At 44.6% G+C, this 18,011-nt stretch overlaps 1 long non-coding RNA gene across 12 annotated transcripts; it reads right to left on the bottom strand.

Annotated features, from left to right (window-relative positions):
- Positions 1-10,557: 10,557 nt before the first annotated feature.
- LOC123086138 (uncharacterized) lies at positions 10,558-17,591 on the bottom strand. 12 transcript variants are annotated; one of them, XR_006440569.1, is made up of 7 exons: positions 16,402-17,591; positions 16,211-16,316; positions 15,694-15,773; positions 12,364-12,513; positions 11,995-12,280; positions 11,809-11,908; positions 10,558-11,287 (listed from the first exon to the last, which is right to left on the bottom strand). It is a non-coding gene; the product is annotated as an uncharacterized lncRNA (long non-coding RNA). The 12 variants fall into 12 exon arrangements; XR_006440566.1 differs by having other exon boundaries at positions 11,995-15,773; positions 16,402-16,532; positions 17,129-17,591; XR_006440574.1 differs by having other exon boundaries at positions 11,995-15,773; positions 16,402-16,532; positions 16,729-17,591.
- Positions 17,592-18,011: the final 420 nt, after the last annotated feature.

Below are 18,011 nucleotides of genomic sequence, written 5' to 3' on the forward strand. Positions count from 1 at the left end.
TTGTCCAAATCACATAGTCATACACACATAGCACATATACTTGTCCAAATCACATAGTCATACACACATAGGGATCTCACATAGTCATACACAGAAATATTAGTCCCCTCACATAGTCATACACACATAGCACATATACTTGTCCAAATCACGGTCCATGTAGTTTCTTATTCTTCTCCCTCCTCCCACCACCAAGGGATCTCACCTTCCCCCTCCGTGTCCTCCACCCCCTTCATTGTTTCCATACCTATGAAAATGGCAATATAATAGTTAGTCACACAATACAAAATGACAACACAAGCATTGAGCCAAAAGAACAAGATCATAGTAAGTCACATACGACAATGGTCCATTGAGACAAGAGAACATTCCTCCACTACGGCCGCCGCCAAGGCCAAGATCACCACTGCCTCCACCATCACCACTGCCTCCACCATCACCACGGCCTACACCACCACCGCGGCCTCTACCGCCACCACCACGGCCTATACCACCACCACCACCACGGACTCTACCAGCAGCACGGCCAAGACCACCACCACGACCTCTACCACCACCACGGCCAAGACCTTCACCACGACCAACACCATCACCACGACCTCTACCACCAGCACGACCAAGACCATCACCACGGCCAAGACCTTCACCACGACCAAGACCATCACCACGACCTCTACCACCACCACGGCCAAGACCATCACCAAGGCCAAGACCTTCACCACGCCCAAGACCATCACCACGGCCAAGACCTTCACCACGACCAAGACCATCACCACGACCTCTACCACCACCACGGCCAAGACCATCACCACGGCCAAGACCTTCACCACGGCCAAGACCACCACCACGGCCTCTTCTAATACCAAGATGACTCCCTCTTTGTTGCCTAGTTCCTCGTTGGCTTGTTTGACTTGGTTGGCTACCCCTTGGTTCACTTGGTTGGCTATCATTTGTTTGGCTTGTGCTTGCACCATTTTTCTTTGATCTCTTTCTTGGTTTGGGACAAGTTCTTGTGTTGTGTCCCCCATTACTGCAGCCCCCACAATGGGATTGCTCACGAGGCTCTTGGAATTGGCCGGTGCCGTATTCTCCACCACCACCACGGCCCCATCCGTCCATGTCACCTCTAAGACGCTTTGTCTTACGTCTTCCCCGTCTAACGATCTTCAATTCCGGGTCCGGCCATAGTTGAACTCCATGATACTCCGGCCATTGTGATTGGTCCAAGTATGGCTGGAACCGTGGAGTCCATGTATTCTTTACCGTCATGATTGAGAACTCGGACTCCCTCACGGTAAGAGGGTGATTGACGTCCACATTCCTAACCCGGGATGCATTTAACAAGTGCGAGCATGGGAGATGAAGCAAAGACGGCCTCATGCAGCTGCAATCACACCGTGTTAGGGAGACCTTAAAAGCCCGGCCTCCGTGTTGGCGGCCATCGTTTGTGGTTCCTCCGGGCTCTTTCACCTCATACTTCCACTCGTTGTCGTCATATAGTACAGCTTCTTCGGAGTCTGCCTTTCATGATTGAAATTCCAACCATTCTTCGACCTTTGGTGGGAAATTGTACTTGTGCTTATCCTTGTTCTCACCAGCAATCTGCTTATCAGTCTCCATTGAGTGCTTTAAAAAGTATTCATTCAACTTGTCAAATGTGTATTGAACTATTGCCGTCACGGGTAATGCACGTACACCCTTGAGCACCTTATTGAAGCATTCTGCCATATTGCTTGTCATTTGACGGTACCTCCGGCCATCTTCATCGAAAGCACGTGCCCACATATTCCTTTCGGCAATGTTCTTATTCAGAAACTCCTGACCGCCGGGGTCAAGTTTCTTGTGTCTGAGCAATGCATTGAACAATGTGGAAAACCACTTGTTGGTGAAAGCGAGACAACAATCCTGAAGATCATCGGCCAACTCCTTGATACCACATGCCCTATAGAAGTTTGCACAAAAGTGCCTCATGCACCATCGATGATGCAACTTTGTATGTCCGGGAATGTCAACCACCACCGCATTTAGAATTCCAGGATGGCGATCCGATATGACACAAATTTCCCTTTCAGCAGGTAATACCCTTGTTCTCAGTTGATGCAAGAACCACTCCCAGTTATCATTGTTCTCCACCTCAACCAAAGCGAAAGCCAAAGGCAACACCCGATTATTGGCATCACTTGCTATTGCAACCAATAAAGTGCCCTTGTATTGTCCGGTCAAGAACGTGCCATCAATGGCGATGACGGCCGACAATGCTCAAAAGCCCTCACGCATTGCTCAAAGGCCCAAAATGCACGGCCAAATACTCGGACGGTCCTCCCGTTATGAATCAATGTTTGGTGCCCATGAGGCTCAACCACGTGAACCATGCCTGGGTTTGTGGCGGCCATAGCTAACAACAACCTAGGGAGTCGGTTGTATGCTTCCTCCCAATTGCCATACAACATCTTGAATGCGGCTTGCTTCGCCTTCCATGCCTTGCCGTACTTCACCTTGTAATGAAAGATGGCTTTCACAAGGTCAATGACACTCTTGATGCTCATTGTTGGAAGTGTGGATATTTGGTTGGACAGCCTGTAAGCAATGAACTCGGACGTGAGTTGTCTGTGTTGTTGGTACACAAGCTTGCCATCCGCATTCTTGTGCTGGCACATGTGAGTTGGTAGACAACTCACTATGCGCCAAGTGGGACCTCCTTTCCATGGCCTTGCACGCACAATCCATGGACATGTTGGCACTTCACATTTGACCGTGTAACGCACATTCACGTCCGAGTTGGCCACTTTATGTGGACGATAATGTGTAACCGAGTAGTTGTCGAGCCACATCTTCAATTCCAAGAAGGATTGAAACTCACAACCGGGATATATCCCGTTCTTGCCGTCTTCCAAATCACAGTGAGAACTTGGCCTAGCTCCAAGAGATATGCATTTTCCACCATCCACAACGGCTTCATCCGCGAGACTAAGATCCTTGAACAATGGTGTCTTGTGATCCCGCCCGAATACCTTCTTGAATGCTTCGGCCTCCTTCGGTGTGAACCCCTCCTCATCAACTTCTTCATCAGGACCATCGTCATCCGAGTCCGATGCATATGCACGGGAAAAAGGGATGGATTGGTCCATTGTCTCTTGCACATGATATTGGTCGAGATCACCCACATTGTTGTCATGGAGGTCAACTTCGTTGTCATCCTCCTCGTACTCATCATTCTCCTTCAAAACCTTCATTTTGGTTGTTTGGAGTCGGGCTCAATGTTGGCCAATCTTCTTGCGTGAATTGAGGTTCACTCATTTGATCTTGGTTCATGGGTGGGGGAGTGCTAGCAACCAACGGGGAGGGGTTCCGGTTCAAGTCTAAATTCAAGGTAGACTCAACCTTCTTGGAGGCAAATAACTCAAGAGCCTTGTCTAGAGATTCCGCAACCGTCTCCTTGTATGCAACCCAACGTTGCTCGGAGTTCACACGCATTGTCTTCCAACGGATGTGCATTCCTAAACCAACATTATGCCTTCCCTCGAACTCAACAACGTCACTTGGGTCCATCCAATTCAAATCTTTCCTCACTTGTTTCAAAAGCTCCGCATAGCTAGGACTACTCTCAAACACCATGTCAAGCTCATCCGGGTCCGTCTCAACATTGCCTTTCAAAAAGGCCTCTTTATCCACATGATGAACATAAACACATGTTCTCCCCATCCCTACAATAATCAAAAAACACACATATATCAAGTAAATACTTAAGAAAAATATTTGCACACATATGCCCTAACATATATATGAATTAATAACCCTAACCCCCACATAACAATAACCACAACCCTAACACCAACATAACCCTAACACCAACATCAAACACACATAACCCTAACCCTAGCATACTATGGAAGCCTAAAGAACCCAAATTAGCAAAGAAATATAACATCATTCAACACAAATTTCCAAATCCTATCAAAATCTAGGGTTTCCCCAAACTAGCAAGATTTGAGCAAATGTGACAATTCCTATGGATGAAAACGAGGGGATCGGAGGAGATTACCTTAAGGGAGGGGTTGACTTCGAAATCCACGGTGTGTGGCGGATTTGCAAGATTTGAGAAGGATTTGAGAGGGGGAGAGGGGAAGAGAGGAGGGCCGCAAGTCTAAGGGTTTGGGTCGGGTGGGGTGTAGGGGGTGGGGGTGGGAGGGGAGAGAGGGTGGGGCCAGCCCAAGTTGAACACAGACTGTGCAGCGCCCAAGAGCTAGGCGCTGCATATTACAGGTGTGTGGCGCCTAGATCTTAGGCGTTGCACATGTGCGTGTGGGGCCGCAACTGGACCAGGGCTGCCACGCTGGCAGGATGTGCGACACCTAAGGAAAGGGCGCTGCACAGTAGGGTGCGGCGCCCGGCTATCGGGCGCCACACCAAAGGGTCAGCAGAGTGAATTTTTTTCGTGACCAGGTCAGTTTGTGATTTGATTTCTGCCTGAGGTCAGATATGTGATTTCTGCCGGTGTTCGACTCCAACTGTCCTCGTCCTCTAGAGTGACGAAGAAAAAATAGTACGTACTCCCTCTGTCGGGGAAAAGTTGTCCGCGTGACATTTTTTGCAAAAAAACCCTTGAAGAAACTCCGACTGAACCCGCAGTCCATCATCCCCTTTGACAGCTCCGCTCGTGCAGCTCCACCGCTCCCCCGCGACACCGGTGACGCCGCGCAGCTCCACCACGCCGCGCCGCCGCGACCCGCAGCTCCACCACGCCGCGCCGCCGCGACCCCCAGCTCCACCACACAGCTCCGCCGTGACCCGCAGCTCCACCGCTCCCTCCATCCCTGCACGTCGATTTGTTCCCTAAAATACTCACATTTCCCTATCCCTGCCCGCGACGAGGCTGAATGTGTACCACTCCAGCATTCTCGGCGCGGCGTCCAGCCAGAGGAAGAGGCAGTCGTGGGCGGCGCGGAAGACGTCGTCGGCCTCCACCAGCGCCTCGATGTAGATGTTAGAGCCGCCGGCAAAATTTCAAATTGGGGAGAGCAAAATCTCACCTTTCCTTTTCCGGCGGATATGAAGGCGGATCTCTCCTTTTCATAGGGTACGTGCAGAGCACACACCCCTACAGGCTCTCTCCTATGAAATCTTGTCTAGCTAAATTTAATGGTCTCGCTGCTCCCTGCTCAATTTTGGTGCCTGTGGTGTCTGGAGTCTGAATTGGAAATCAGAACCAGTTCCATAATTTTCAGTTTGTAAAATTTCACTGAGTTTTACTGCATGAGACAGCCTCTATAATTTTCAGCTCCATAATTTTCAGTTTGTAGAGCTGGAGGTCAGATTCAGCTCCATAATTTAATTGAATTTTATTGAGAGAAGTCATATACTCCCTCTCTCAGTTCTTCTGTTGCATGGCCATTCCTTAAAGAAACATGACACATCAAAATTCATAGGAACATCCTCAAGCCCTTGTTCTTATTCTTATTCTGTAATCTAAATTGCTCGTCGAGACCATCGAGCAAGAGAGCAAGAGAGTTAGTCTGTATTGCTGTTTTCATTTGCTGAATAGAGCTTAAACTCTGCACTTTCATGGACTAAAGTTCATTTTGGTTGATGCTCTCTGCGTTGCTATATTCAGTAGGGCCACCGGCAAGCTGCTGCTATTTCTGTTGATCTGCTGCTGTTATTTCAACTGATATGTTGTCCCTCTTGTCTCCAGAATTGCCTGCTGTTGCTATTGATGTGTTGCTGCTGCTTCTTCAATTCGTGGCGCTGCTGCTTCTTCAATTCATGGCGCTGCTGCTTCAATTGCCAACTCTTCTTGCCATACTACTGGTGCTTCAAATCAACAGAGGAGGCGATGACAACATTTAGTCTTGATTTTCTGCTAGGAACAAGTGAGCCATTTATTTTTGACTAATACAGTATCCATTTTATTTCTTCAGAAGCTAGCTCATTCTCAAAAATAAAGGAACATAGGCAAAGCAATAGACAGTAGCTAGCATATGATTTGGTTACAGTAAGGATCTTCTGAACATTTGGTTAGCTCTGTCTATATCTCTGAACATATGAGCAATGTGCATTTTTAGTACCAGCAATGCACATTGATGATTCCAGAAAATAAGTTTATAACCACTCTAGATTTACAAGTGTTTACTGAAGAATATTCTGTTTATGAAGTAGACCAGCAATATTCATCTTTTTTCTGTTTATGAAGAAGAAGAAGAATAAACCTAGCTAATTCAAATATTCCAATTTTAGGGACATGTTTTTAATTCAATTGGACAAGCATGGAATACTTTGAATTTTGACCCTGACAATGAATTTTGATTGTAATCCAATTAAACTCTCTGTATCAATTAAATTCTTTGTATAACCTGTTAATTTTGATTGCAATCAAGCTTTCGCAGGAACAAATGAACAATTTACTCTAATGTGATCAAGATTTCACAGGAACAGAGGCGGAGTACCAGAGGCGTCGGGGTCGGGGGCGGGTAAAAAAAGAAGGCTCATTCTAGTTTCTACAACAGATTATGCTAGTGAATTCAAACTATGCTTTGTTTGATTCAGATTATGCTAGTGAATTCAGTTACTTCACCTCACCTTCACTTCACCAAATTTCTGACACAGGACACTGAATGGAGTATGATTGACAGACACAAAACACTGTAAATTTCAGATAACATCAGCAGTAGATCAGCATTGCAATTGAGAATTTTTAATACTCCAATTAACACTGCAATTGACGCTGATGGAGTACTTCTTTGACAAAATGAAATTGATACTGCAATTGGCACTGTACCTGCAGCCAACAGCAGCAGCAGAGGCAATCAGCAGTTGAGGTGCTCGAGGGCAGAGGCAATCAGCAGAAGCAATCAGCAGTCGAGGGCAGAAGCAATCACCAGAGGCAATCAGCAGAAGCAATCAGCAGAAGCAATCAGCTGTGGCATCAGCAGGTTTGCGTGGTCCTCTCTCCGCGGGGGAAGATCCGCCTTGCCCTGCCTACCGAATTCTTCAAGAGGGGAGCGGCGACCGGGGTCGGCAGCGGCGGCTGGGGTTGCCGCGGGGGTGAGGAACCGGCGAGCAGGGCCAGGGACGCGAGCAGGGCCACGAGGAGGAGGCGCCCGTCGAGGTGGTCGCCTTGGAGGAGCAGCCTCAGCTGGGCGGCGGGGCAGCTCGCCTCCGTGCGGACGGCCCACGTTCGCAGCGGCGGGGCAGCTCGCCTCCGTGCGGACGGCCCACGTTCGTAGCGGCTGAGCAACCGCAGGTGGGCTACGGCGCAGGTGGGCGTTGGCGCAGGTGGTCGCCCGCTCTTTCTACGGCGGCTGCTGGCGGTGGCTACGACGGCCGCTTGGTCGAAGGAGGAAGAAGCAGAGGTGAGGGGGGGGGGATTAGCACTAGATTTAAAACCGAAAGGTTTTTTTTGTAAAATTTAAAATGAACTAAGCTCTGAACAACTTTTCCCGGACGGAGGGAGTATTGGGTAACACGGTAGCAGGAGAGCGACGTACGAAAAGACCGAGCCAGATAAAGTCAGGTCGTGGTTATCTCCAATTCATCGTTGGTCTAGCTTCAACTGGACGTGGCCTCGTGGGCCAGGCTTAGTTAGAAAAAAGAATCGAATTTGGCATATAACTTGGCTGGATGAGTTGCCCGACTGCGTGAACAATCGTGAGGTGGGCAGAAAAATAATACCACAAAAAAAATATAATGATTTTTTCACAAGCGTTTTAGTACCACCTCATTTATATTACATTTTATCTATACAAATCGTAAAAGCGGATTATGACATGAAAAGAAAGCGTATTGTGACGGTGAACCAACGGAGTCAATTCGTATTTTATTATTAGGGAAAAAAATATATATATATATACTAGCACAAATGCCCGTGCGTTGCAACAGGTGGAAAAACAACACACGCTCTTAACCCAATATCCATCACTCAAAACCACAATAGGTCCACATCTTTTATTTTAACGGAGCATTACATTTGTATTGCCGCTTACCCTTCTCACCCTTGTCGGCGGTAGCCTCAGTTTTCATACAAATTAAAGTGTGTTTGCATGTGGTTAATCCTAAGGCATCTCTATCTCCCACTCTCCCCCCTCTCTCGCTCTCGCAACGAGAAATCTGTTATTTTTCCTTTGCGAGGTTTTCCAGAGGTGTGCATGCGTGGTTATCGATGTTTTCGTTCGTCTTTATATGATTTTAGTTGGTGTTTATTTGTAATCCGGATCGCCACGGCACGAAAAAGAATGAATCATGCTCTCTCGCGATGAGAAATCTGTTTGTTTTTCCCTTGCGAGGTTTTTCAGAGGTGTGTATGTGTGGTTATCGATGTTTTCTTTCGTCTCTATATGGTTTTAGTGGGTGTTTATTTGCAATCCGTACCGCCGCCACTACAATGAAAAATGGACCATGTGCTACATATTATAAGTTTGCTTCCAAAATAATATTTAGAAAATATTTAGCAGGTAAAAATAGCATCATATTCAAACTGTACACATTTCTAATCAAATTTCATATATAAAAAATTAAAATCAGAGTAAAGGTTTAAAAGATATGATAATATAGAAAATCATTTGTTTCACTTAAATATAATACGCAGGTGAATTACCTAAAAAGTCAAGGGGTTTCAGGAAAAATGCAAAATAACGGTTCCAATATGAGTTGAGTGTGTATTATGGGTTAATTCATAGAAAGCATAGGTTTTTTTTTTTGCAAAGTTGTGTGACCGACCGCCAGAAGCACTCCTTAGCTTATTATTAGGTATAGTAAATATGCCCGTGCTTCTCAACGGGTGAAAAATTATTATCTGTGCATGGCCGCATCCTCCTACTAAATGGACATGTCGTCCAAGACTCAAAAATCAGGCTAAGGAGATGTGGTAGAGATAAAAAAGGCTTTGAAATTATATGCCAAAAATGACATAAGGAGTTAGAAAAGGCAATTGAGACTTGAAGCGCTGCGATGGTATCATGACCTAATTTCATAAAAGCATCTATGGTATTCTTTTTTGGTCCTATAAAAACAGCCTTCATACACTGCAAGGATCAAAGTTATTGTCTTCAAGCTTGATGTCCCTCTAGCCTTATAGTACGTCTTCAACAAATGAACAAATTTTAATTAATTGGTCTCACTTATGGGCAAGCGTTGTACCTGGTGATCTTTATTAATGGACCGATTAGAAGCAAGCCGATCCAAGACAGTTGAACAACAAAATATGATGAATCAAAAAAATCAAATCACCGCTTTGAAGTTAATTAAATGAAAAAAATAAGAACAAACCAATACGAAAGAATAAACCTTTTTTTGGACACCGTCTCACGTAAACCTACTCATCAAGAGCTACCAACATGTGCTAACCTTGATGCGAGCTGATATGCTTGATTGATTTTTTGAATGACAATCAGATTTTTTTTCTATTCGGGCATGTGTTGGTTTTTAGATGTTCGTGGAGGTTTAATTAAGAGCAAATCTGAGGAGCCAACACCAGCATGCAGAGCCCGGATACCATAATCACATTTAATTAGGAGTCAAGGTGCAGGCCCAACGGCCCATGCCAGGGAGCACGAAAAAAAGAGATATACTACAGCCCAACACCGATGAAAGAACCAATTCTCGGATAAATTGAATGAGCTATCAATAGAAAAAAACAGGAACTTGGCCGAGTTGGTATGTGCAACAAGCCCTCACGTTGGTGGCCTCGGATCGAATCCTAGTGCCCCTGTTTATCTTTATTTTTTCTATATCTTTAATTAAGACACACGCCCACAGGCTTCCCTGAATTAGTACCACCTCGCGTATATATTTAAAATTCAAACTGAAAACGTAAAATCACGAAAAGAAGCATATTGTGACGGTGAATCCGGAGACTCAATCCGTGCTTTATTATTATTATATATATAGGGCGTGACTATTGCGCGCGCGCGTTGCAGCGCTCGATTCAGACATGACCGATTAGGCAGGTTTGGGCATCGGTAAGCTTGGGCTGCCCCCCACCCCTGAAAATCAGGGGGGGCGTTGTGATTATGGGAAGGAGATAGAAGATCTGAAGAATAAGGCAAGTGATTACGTGAGATCTGTGGGATTAGGCAGGTTTTGATGGGCCCATCCTGAAAATCACAGGATGGTGTGATTACGTGAGGGAGCATTCCCACCATCATCGCGATAAAAGCGGCCAGCTGCCCTGGACGGATCGCTCCACGCATGGGAATCGCTCGCTCCCGCGAGCGATCGCGAGAGAGTAAAGTCGATATATATATATATGTCGATATATATATATATATATATATATATATATATATATATATATATAAAATATATTATATATATTATATATATATTATATATTATATATATATATTATATATTATATATATATATATTATATATTTTATATATATATTATATATTATATATATATATATTATATTATATATATATTATATATATATATATTATATATATATATATTATATATATATATACTAGCAAAAGAGCCCGTGCGTTGGAACGGGTATAAAGTAAACTAAGAAATATGCCCGTGCATTGCAACGGGAGAAAAACAATCACATACATCCATCCCAATAAGCAAGGCTCAAGACCCATAGTCAGTCTACATCGTCTATTTTATCATAACGTCTTGCATGGCAAAATTGATACATCGTGACTCTAACTAATTGAAGAATGGGTTGGCGGGAGCGGGAGGATTCATACAAAGTTCACCTTAAAATGCTACTTTCTTATTTCCTGGCATGCAATTTTTTTATCTAGACATTAGATTAAACTTGGCAAATACTATAGACAATTGTACACCTTGTGAACATAAGAAAAAGGAAGACTCGCAAAGAAGAAATCGGCCATCAGGAAACTGAAACCTCTATAGTTGAAGGTTGCATCTGAAGCGAAACTGCAATATGTATCAGTATCACACATTTAGGAATCACCAACAAGGAAAAAATAAGTCAAAATCATGAGACTACTCCGCAAGAGATGAATGTATAATTATGCCAATGTTCAGAACAATTCTAGAAAAACCATAGACAGTTTATTTAAACCGTAAAGATCATCTTTATGAATTTAGTATTATTGCAAATGTTCAAACCAAATTGAGGCTTAACTAATAAAAGTAGATTAGATGGGTTAAAAAAATACCAAACATTATCTGGAATTATCATCACTATCACAAAGTGGAGGTTTGCCTCAGGATCACTGACTCATGTAGCAAGAGTTATTTAAAGGATTCCTCCATACAGCAACATACTATTTCTTCACAAGCTTCCAACATGGTCGGTTACGAGGTCCTCCATCTCTACAAATAATTTTATCTGTAAACAATCATTTCGAGAGAGATTGGCAAAAAAATGCAGTATTTCATTATGAGAGGCTACTTGACCTGATATAAGTATGTTATATAAAACTATTATTAACAAAGAAGAGATTATTCTGGCTAAATCGAACAACTATGGATTCATCATGTGTGAAAAATAAGTGAATTAACACATCGAGAAGATTATATTACTCTAAAGGAACAAAGTATGTAAGTAAGTATATGCCCCAAAACATGCTACTCCACAGTAATAGAGATTCAACAATGGTAGACATTTTAGCTGTAGAAACTGGTGTAGTCCATGAAACTTTAGCTGTTATTTATCTTTTGCATGTTCAAGAAGTGATGCTTGTAAAACCCATATGTTTTAAGTTCCGATTTATCATCAACCAGCCATGTATGAGGTACAAACTACTCGTTCGCTTTCCTGTTTTACGCAATTTAAACTTAACTTTCCTGTTTCTAAAAAGATTTGCGTAATTTATAATATAATCAAGGCAAACCTGAGATATCTTTATCATCAACCAGCCGTGTATGAGGTACATTGCTAAACCACACCTCTAGTTCACATAACTACATTACAGAGATTCTCGTACATGGATGCTGCATTTACAGAACATAAGCCAAATCAGTTAGTTCAATTCAGATTTCTGAATTTATTGCTTAAAACAATGGATGTATATACCTACTTGAGTTGGCCCTTCCTCTCGGAGGGGATTGCGATTTGATGCATCTTAATAATAAAGGAAAGTCAGAGTGGTTAGATATACTATGCAGATAATCAAAGATCGAACCTGTATTCAAGAAAACACATCCAGATATTTAAACATTTAGATCAGCATCAAAGAAAACTGAAAAGTGTCTAGCATTCTCGAAAGCAGAGAGAAGAAAACTGTCTAGTAAGAGGCCACACTGTTGTACTGATTCCTTGAATCCGGTGCTGCAGGAGGCTATGTAGATCATCCCATCCACTTCCTATGGAAGTAGACAATTTGCTCATCTAAAAAAATTAAGACCAATGCACATAGATAGACATAGCTGAATTTTCCTGATCAAACCTTAGGTCTGAAGCTGATTTTGTTATTCAGTAATGAACTTAATGGCTGGAGAACGGAGAGTCGCTTCTGTTCCTCCAGTCGGAAGCCCGATTAAATTGAAACTGTCGGCAATGCACATGTGACTCTCCGCTGCATCAAGCATCAACCATCCTGACATGTTTTCCTTAATTGATCAGAAAAGTGATGCTTTGTTTGATGTATAACTGATCAGAAAAGAGATGCTTCGGTTAATGTACAGCTAGAACTTGATATCAAAGGATATTATAATATGGAGAAGAAAGGGAGTGGGGAGAGGCTGCATTGGGTTGGTGGCCTTTTTCAGATCAATACGCGCCGTCGCCCGGCTCGGGAGCTCATGGACTCGGCGGAGCTCCATCCACACTGCGGCAGCGTGAGTGCGGGGCCTCATCCGTTGCGCACACGCCACCGGCGCCACAGGTGGAGAGCAAGGGCGAGCCAACTGGGGCTCCGTTCAGGCTGTGAGCCGGTGGCGGGGGCCTACGCAGCTTGCTGCAAGGGGATGGGAAAGATTAGTATAGGATCTTCCTTGTGCCTGCCGCATCGCCAGCTAGGCGACACTGCTTCTACGGGTTCAGGAATCAGAGCAACTCATATCCCCTGCAAACCTACATCACCATGGTCACGTGCACGAGCCGGCCAGGGTGGCGGGGGTAGTGGGAACTGGGAAGGGAGCTCGCCACGGCCCACGGGTTCTCAGGAGGTAGCGGTGGAGGATAAGCGTCTCGGCCATCGTCGTAGCTGCCATCTAGGGCATCCGTGCGCAGCTCATGGCGGCGGGTATTTGCGTGGGCAGGAGCCATTGCTGAGGTTTACGGTGAGAGGGGCTGAAGCCAGGACTGGAGAGGCGGCACCGGTGTGAACCCTGGGGCGGCGGCGTCATTGGGGAGCCGCATCCTAGGAGGTGGCCGAGTCGGCGTCAACGCGACCTCGAGGGGCAAGCACCTCTGGGTCGGTGTCCGACGACAACAAAGGAGTGCGGCGACGGCGTCCATAGGGCAGATACTCCTCTCCTCTTCGTGGACGGAGCGAGAGGACAGGTACGGAGGTTATAGGTGCCTACACTTTTATACAAAAAAAATCGGATAGACACTGGTATGAAAAGCAGTCCGGATCAGCACCGGTAGAAAAGAAGTCGGATGTGTGCAGGACGACGTAGAAGACCTGGCATAGTACGGACGACGGACGACCTGGCATAGTTGGACACGGAAAGAAAGAGGATTTACCTTCTCAGGTTTTTCTTATATACATATAAACATAGATAGATTAGTACCACCTTGGATTTTGGAAAAAATATAGACATGTTGAAAAAAAACTGAAAGCGTAAATTCACGAGAAGAAGCGTATTGTGATGGTGAATCCACGGAGTCAATCCGTGCTTTATTATTAATTAGGGAAAGATTAGGGAGAGACTAGGACTAGGAAATATGACCGTGCGTTGCAACGGGAAAATAAATTGGTGTGTATGTGGTAGCACGACAACTTGTGCTTCGCTACACCAAAACGCATACCAGCAACATGATATCGAACAATGACAGCCGATAGGTAGTCACCAGGGTTTAGGAAAAAATACATTCTCCGAACAATTTAGGCCTCCTGTTAATCCTCGGCACATGGCTCACACACATGATCTTGTTAGGATTTAATTATGACACTTAATTAAAGGGAAATCTCCCCTTGTTCCAACCGACACCCGCAACAATCGCATCCCTCGATGCGCTGTTCGGGAACGGACGCATCTCTCTATTGCGTCCTCTCAGATTGTATATAAGCCTAATCATTAATGAAAGAGATCAAGCGTTTTTGCCTTACTATTCATTCGTCTCTCTCGTTCGATCTCAAACATTAGAAACGGATTGAGCGGAAAACCAGCGAGGGTCAACATACGATACGATCATAAAAAAAGAGGATGACGGTGAACAAAATGATCGTAAAAAAATAGAGTTATGGTGAACCGACGCAAGCAATTGACTTGCAACGGGGAGAGAAAGTTGATCTCATCATCATGCAAATGCACACCGACGTCACAATGCATACACAAACATTGTATACGATCCTGCCAGGGATCCACCTCTTTGTCCATTGTCCACCATCACCATGATGCCCCCACAGCCGGCAGGACATGTCAACCTTAGTGAGCACGCGCCCTACTGGACGCCAATGAAGGGCAAGAAGGCCCTTGAGGCAACGCATAGGCGCCCAAACGTTGTCTTCATCCTCCTACTCCTCCACCCAACAATTGGTCAACTCAACTATGTGTAAATTACCTTCAAAATTCCTTGACCCCCTATACAAAGCCTTTACCTTCATGAACTAATCATGATACTACTTGACTAACAAATGTCCAATACATGTTGCTGAACTGAAGTCGTTTGCTATTAATACTTGACTGCTGAGTTCAACCTCTTTAATTCCATGACATGAGCTCAAATAGCATACCACCAGGTCAACCATTTTTTTATATTAGGGATGTTTTTGCTTGTATGCATATTATTTTAATCTTATTAAATAATAAATTAAATCAAGGGAGGAGGCGACACTTGGGAGAGCATGGAGAGATGAAATGCCAAACATGACAATATTCATATTATTTTATTCATCAACACACAATGTTAATTCACTAATCAACTTGTACTAAAATATAGTTTATCTAGCTAAGTGCATCAGGAATCTAACCTCAAAAGATATTAATTCATTGATTCTTCATATCCTTGTGAATCCATCAGTGAACAAAGTAAATTCAATAGATTAATGTGGGACTAAGGAAGAAAACTAAACCAGAAGATCAAATCAGTCTTAGTTAGCTCATCATGCGTGTTGTGACCAAGCTGTTCTCATTCAAAGTTTAACCTCCAAATAAAAGGAACAGAAAACTTTTGTCCCTCCTTCACAATGCTGCTACTGTTACCTAGAAGGCTTTTCAAGACTTGCAATATAGCAAGGTGCAAAGGGGGCGGTATGGCTTGATCTTACCGACAATCTCCCATGGGCTGAGAAAAACAGTTGATCCACATGAGCCTCTCCTAAGTTATAACACTGGTATTAATTGTGAATTTCTACTTCTTTAAATTTACAGTCCTATTACATAATGAGAAGATAGTAACTTCTGCCAAGAAAATAATTCTAGGAAATTATACAGGTGCACTCACTTTGAGCTGCACTTTTTCTACTCCTGCTACGCCACCTCGTGTATATTCACATTGCGTACACATATGATCATGCCAAGAATTGCAACTCCAGTAATTGTAGAATATCAGCAACGAAGAGGGCATCATGACTGTTTTTTGTTCAGAAATCAGTAGGAGGACTTACCGTGCATCATGATTGCTTTTGCACGTACTCTTCTCCAATGCAGCTTTCACCAGAATAACAATAGCAATTTCTCCTCCCACCTGCGGATTTAAGTAACCTTGTTTTATCTCGTGTTGTCGCAAGAACCATCAGAAGTATGTTCATAGGAAGTTAAAGCCTACATGTACAGGTTTTCAATCTCAGTTTCCTGCAATGTTTTCCTTTAACTGTTTGGTTGTACGCTAGATGTATAGGGATATTTGTTTCTTGTATAGTAGCATTATCAAATAGGCCAGATCTGACTATTGGCTTAACCATGACTATTTTGCAGTCAGGCACAGTTCAAAAGATCACCTTAGGTCCTTAGCAAAGTCATTATGTCATTGTTTGAAACTTTGAATGCAATATCTGCATTAAGGATAACTGCATTTACATGGAGCGATGGTGTAAAATCTGAAGAGCTAGAAGCATCGTATGGGTGGACCGTGTGCGTCTTTGAAGTAGCAACTACACTGGAATGAAAACTAGAATTACGTACATTGGTGTTATATTATTATTGAACTACTTTCAAAGGAAACTTGGGCATCAACATTAGCATATGAGTCCATTCTTTGTTCAGAAAATGATATAAGTTTTGCATAGGCCTGCATAAGAAAACAACACAATATTAGCTCTGTTAGCATGCTACACTGAAGTTGCAGAAAGATAAGAGCATCAGTAGCTACCTACCTTTGCATATGGAGGACCAGCGTGTTGATGCGGGAGGGGCCGTGGCGCTGTACCCACCGCAACAATACTTCTTGCAAGGGCATCCAATGGGAACATCTAGCCGCATAGTGAGTCCATTCTTCAAATAACTCCTGTAAATTTCACACAACGAACTTAGTAAGCATTGCCTTGAAGAGGAACTCAGGCTAGATTGGCAAAGCTGAGTCAGGTCACAGAAGGACACGAATATGACCAACACAATGCGCCACCGGAACATTGAAACACATCCGGTCTAGCATTGTCAAGTTGGACATAGTTGAGAACTGTCCATAAGGTGCCCAGCTGAACCTGTTCGTTCGGATGGACCTCGCCATACTAGCAATATCTTGCAGCCATCGATGGTTATGGAGAGCTTCCCAAACTGTGAACTTATTCAGGATGCGCGGACTGATCTTCAGTAGTAAGGATGGCGCAAAATCACTAACATCAAAGCCTTCCATCCATTTGTTAGTCCAAAAAAAGTTGTACGCCCATCTCCCACATCACTCAATATGATCAAACTATTAAAGAGCTGACGTACAAAATCATCCACCGCTTCCAGTAATCCTTGCCATGGTATATTAGGATCTGATCTTCTCATCCACTCCCATCTCATCCGAAGAGCTACAGCCTATAGCTACAAGATTTTGACTTCCAATCCTCTGAAGCGATATGGCCTGCACACACTTTGCTAAGCAACCAAGCTCACCTCGCGTCACAGCTAGCCGGAGGCTAGAGAGCACGCGGCGCGTCAAGGGGAAGTCGGGAAGTGGCGTGCAGGTGGAGTAGGCCAGCGGCTGTGGTGGGAAGCGACAGCGGGGTTGCAGCGATGTTCACCGCGGGAGCCAGGAGGACTGGTCCAATGGGTGGTGGAGTGCGCCGTCGCCACGGGAGCCAGGCAGACTGGTCTAACGGGTGGTGGAGTGCGTCGGGATGGCGAAGCCGGCGGGGTTGGGGGAACCATTGCCGAGGTGGAAGCAGTGGGATGGAGTCCAAGCGGCGCCGTGGTAGCAGGGATGGGGGAGCAGGCAACGGATGCAGCGTCGAATGTCGTCGGCGGTGGAAGGCCACGTGGGTGGGGTAGGCGGCGCGCGGCGGCGTGGCGAGGGTGGCGGCGCGCTGGAGGTGGAAGATGGGATTGGGGCAGGGTCATGGGTCGTGCGGTTTTTTTCTGCTCGTATCCGTTCGGCGTGACTTGATAACTAAGACTACGGGTTGAATAATAAAAACCATAGGGGCTTTTGTGCAAAATTGCCGTGACGGTGAACCCGGAGACTCAATCCATGCTTTATTATTAGGGAGAGACTAGCACAAATGCCCGTGCGTTGCAACGGAGAAAAAATTGATGTGTGTTCACCAAAAAGAAAGCTGCACGACGACATTCATATGTTGCCACCTAGTGGTCGCAAAAAGGGCATGCTGAGATTTAGAAAAAAAGCATCATCAACTACACATTAGTCATAATGAAAGAACCCTTAACACCGATAATAAGAAACACTTATTTTTTTCGTAACCTTGAAATCTGCTCTCTCGATTTCTCATGCCTATATCACAAATCTCAGCAGACGTGCAACTACTATCCACTGTTCAGT

Source organism: Triticum aestivum, chromosome 4A (genome assembly GCF_018294505.1).
Source record: "Triticum aestivum cultivar Chinese Spring chromosome 4A, IWGSC CS RefSeq v2.1, whole genome shotgun sequence".
NCBI lineage: Eukaryota > Viridiplantae > Streptophyta > Magnoliopsida > Poales > Poaceae > Triticum > Triticum aestivum.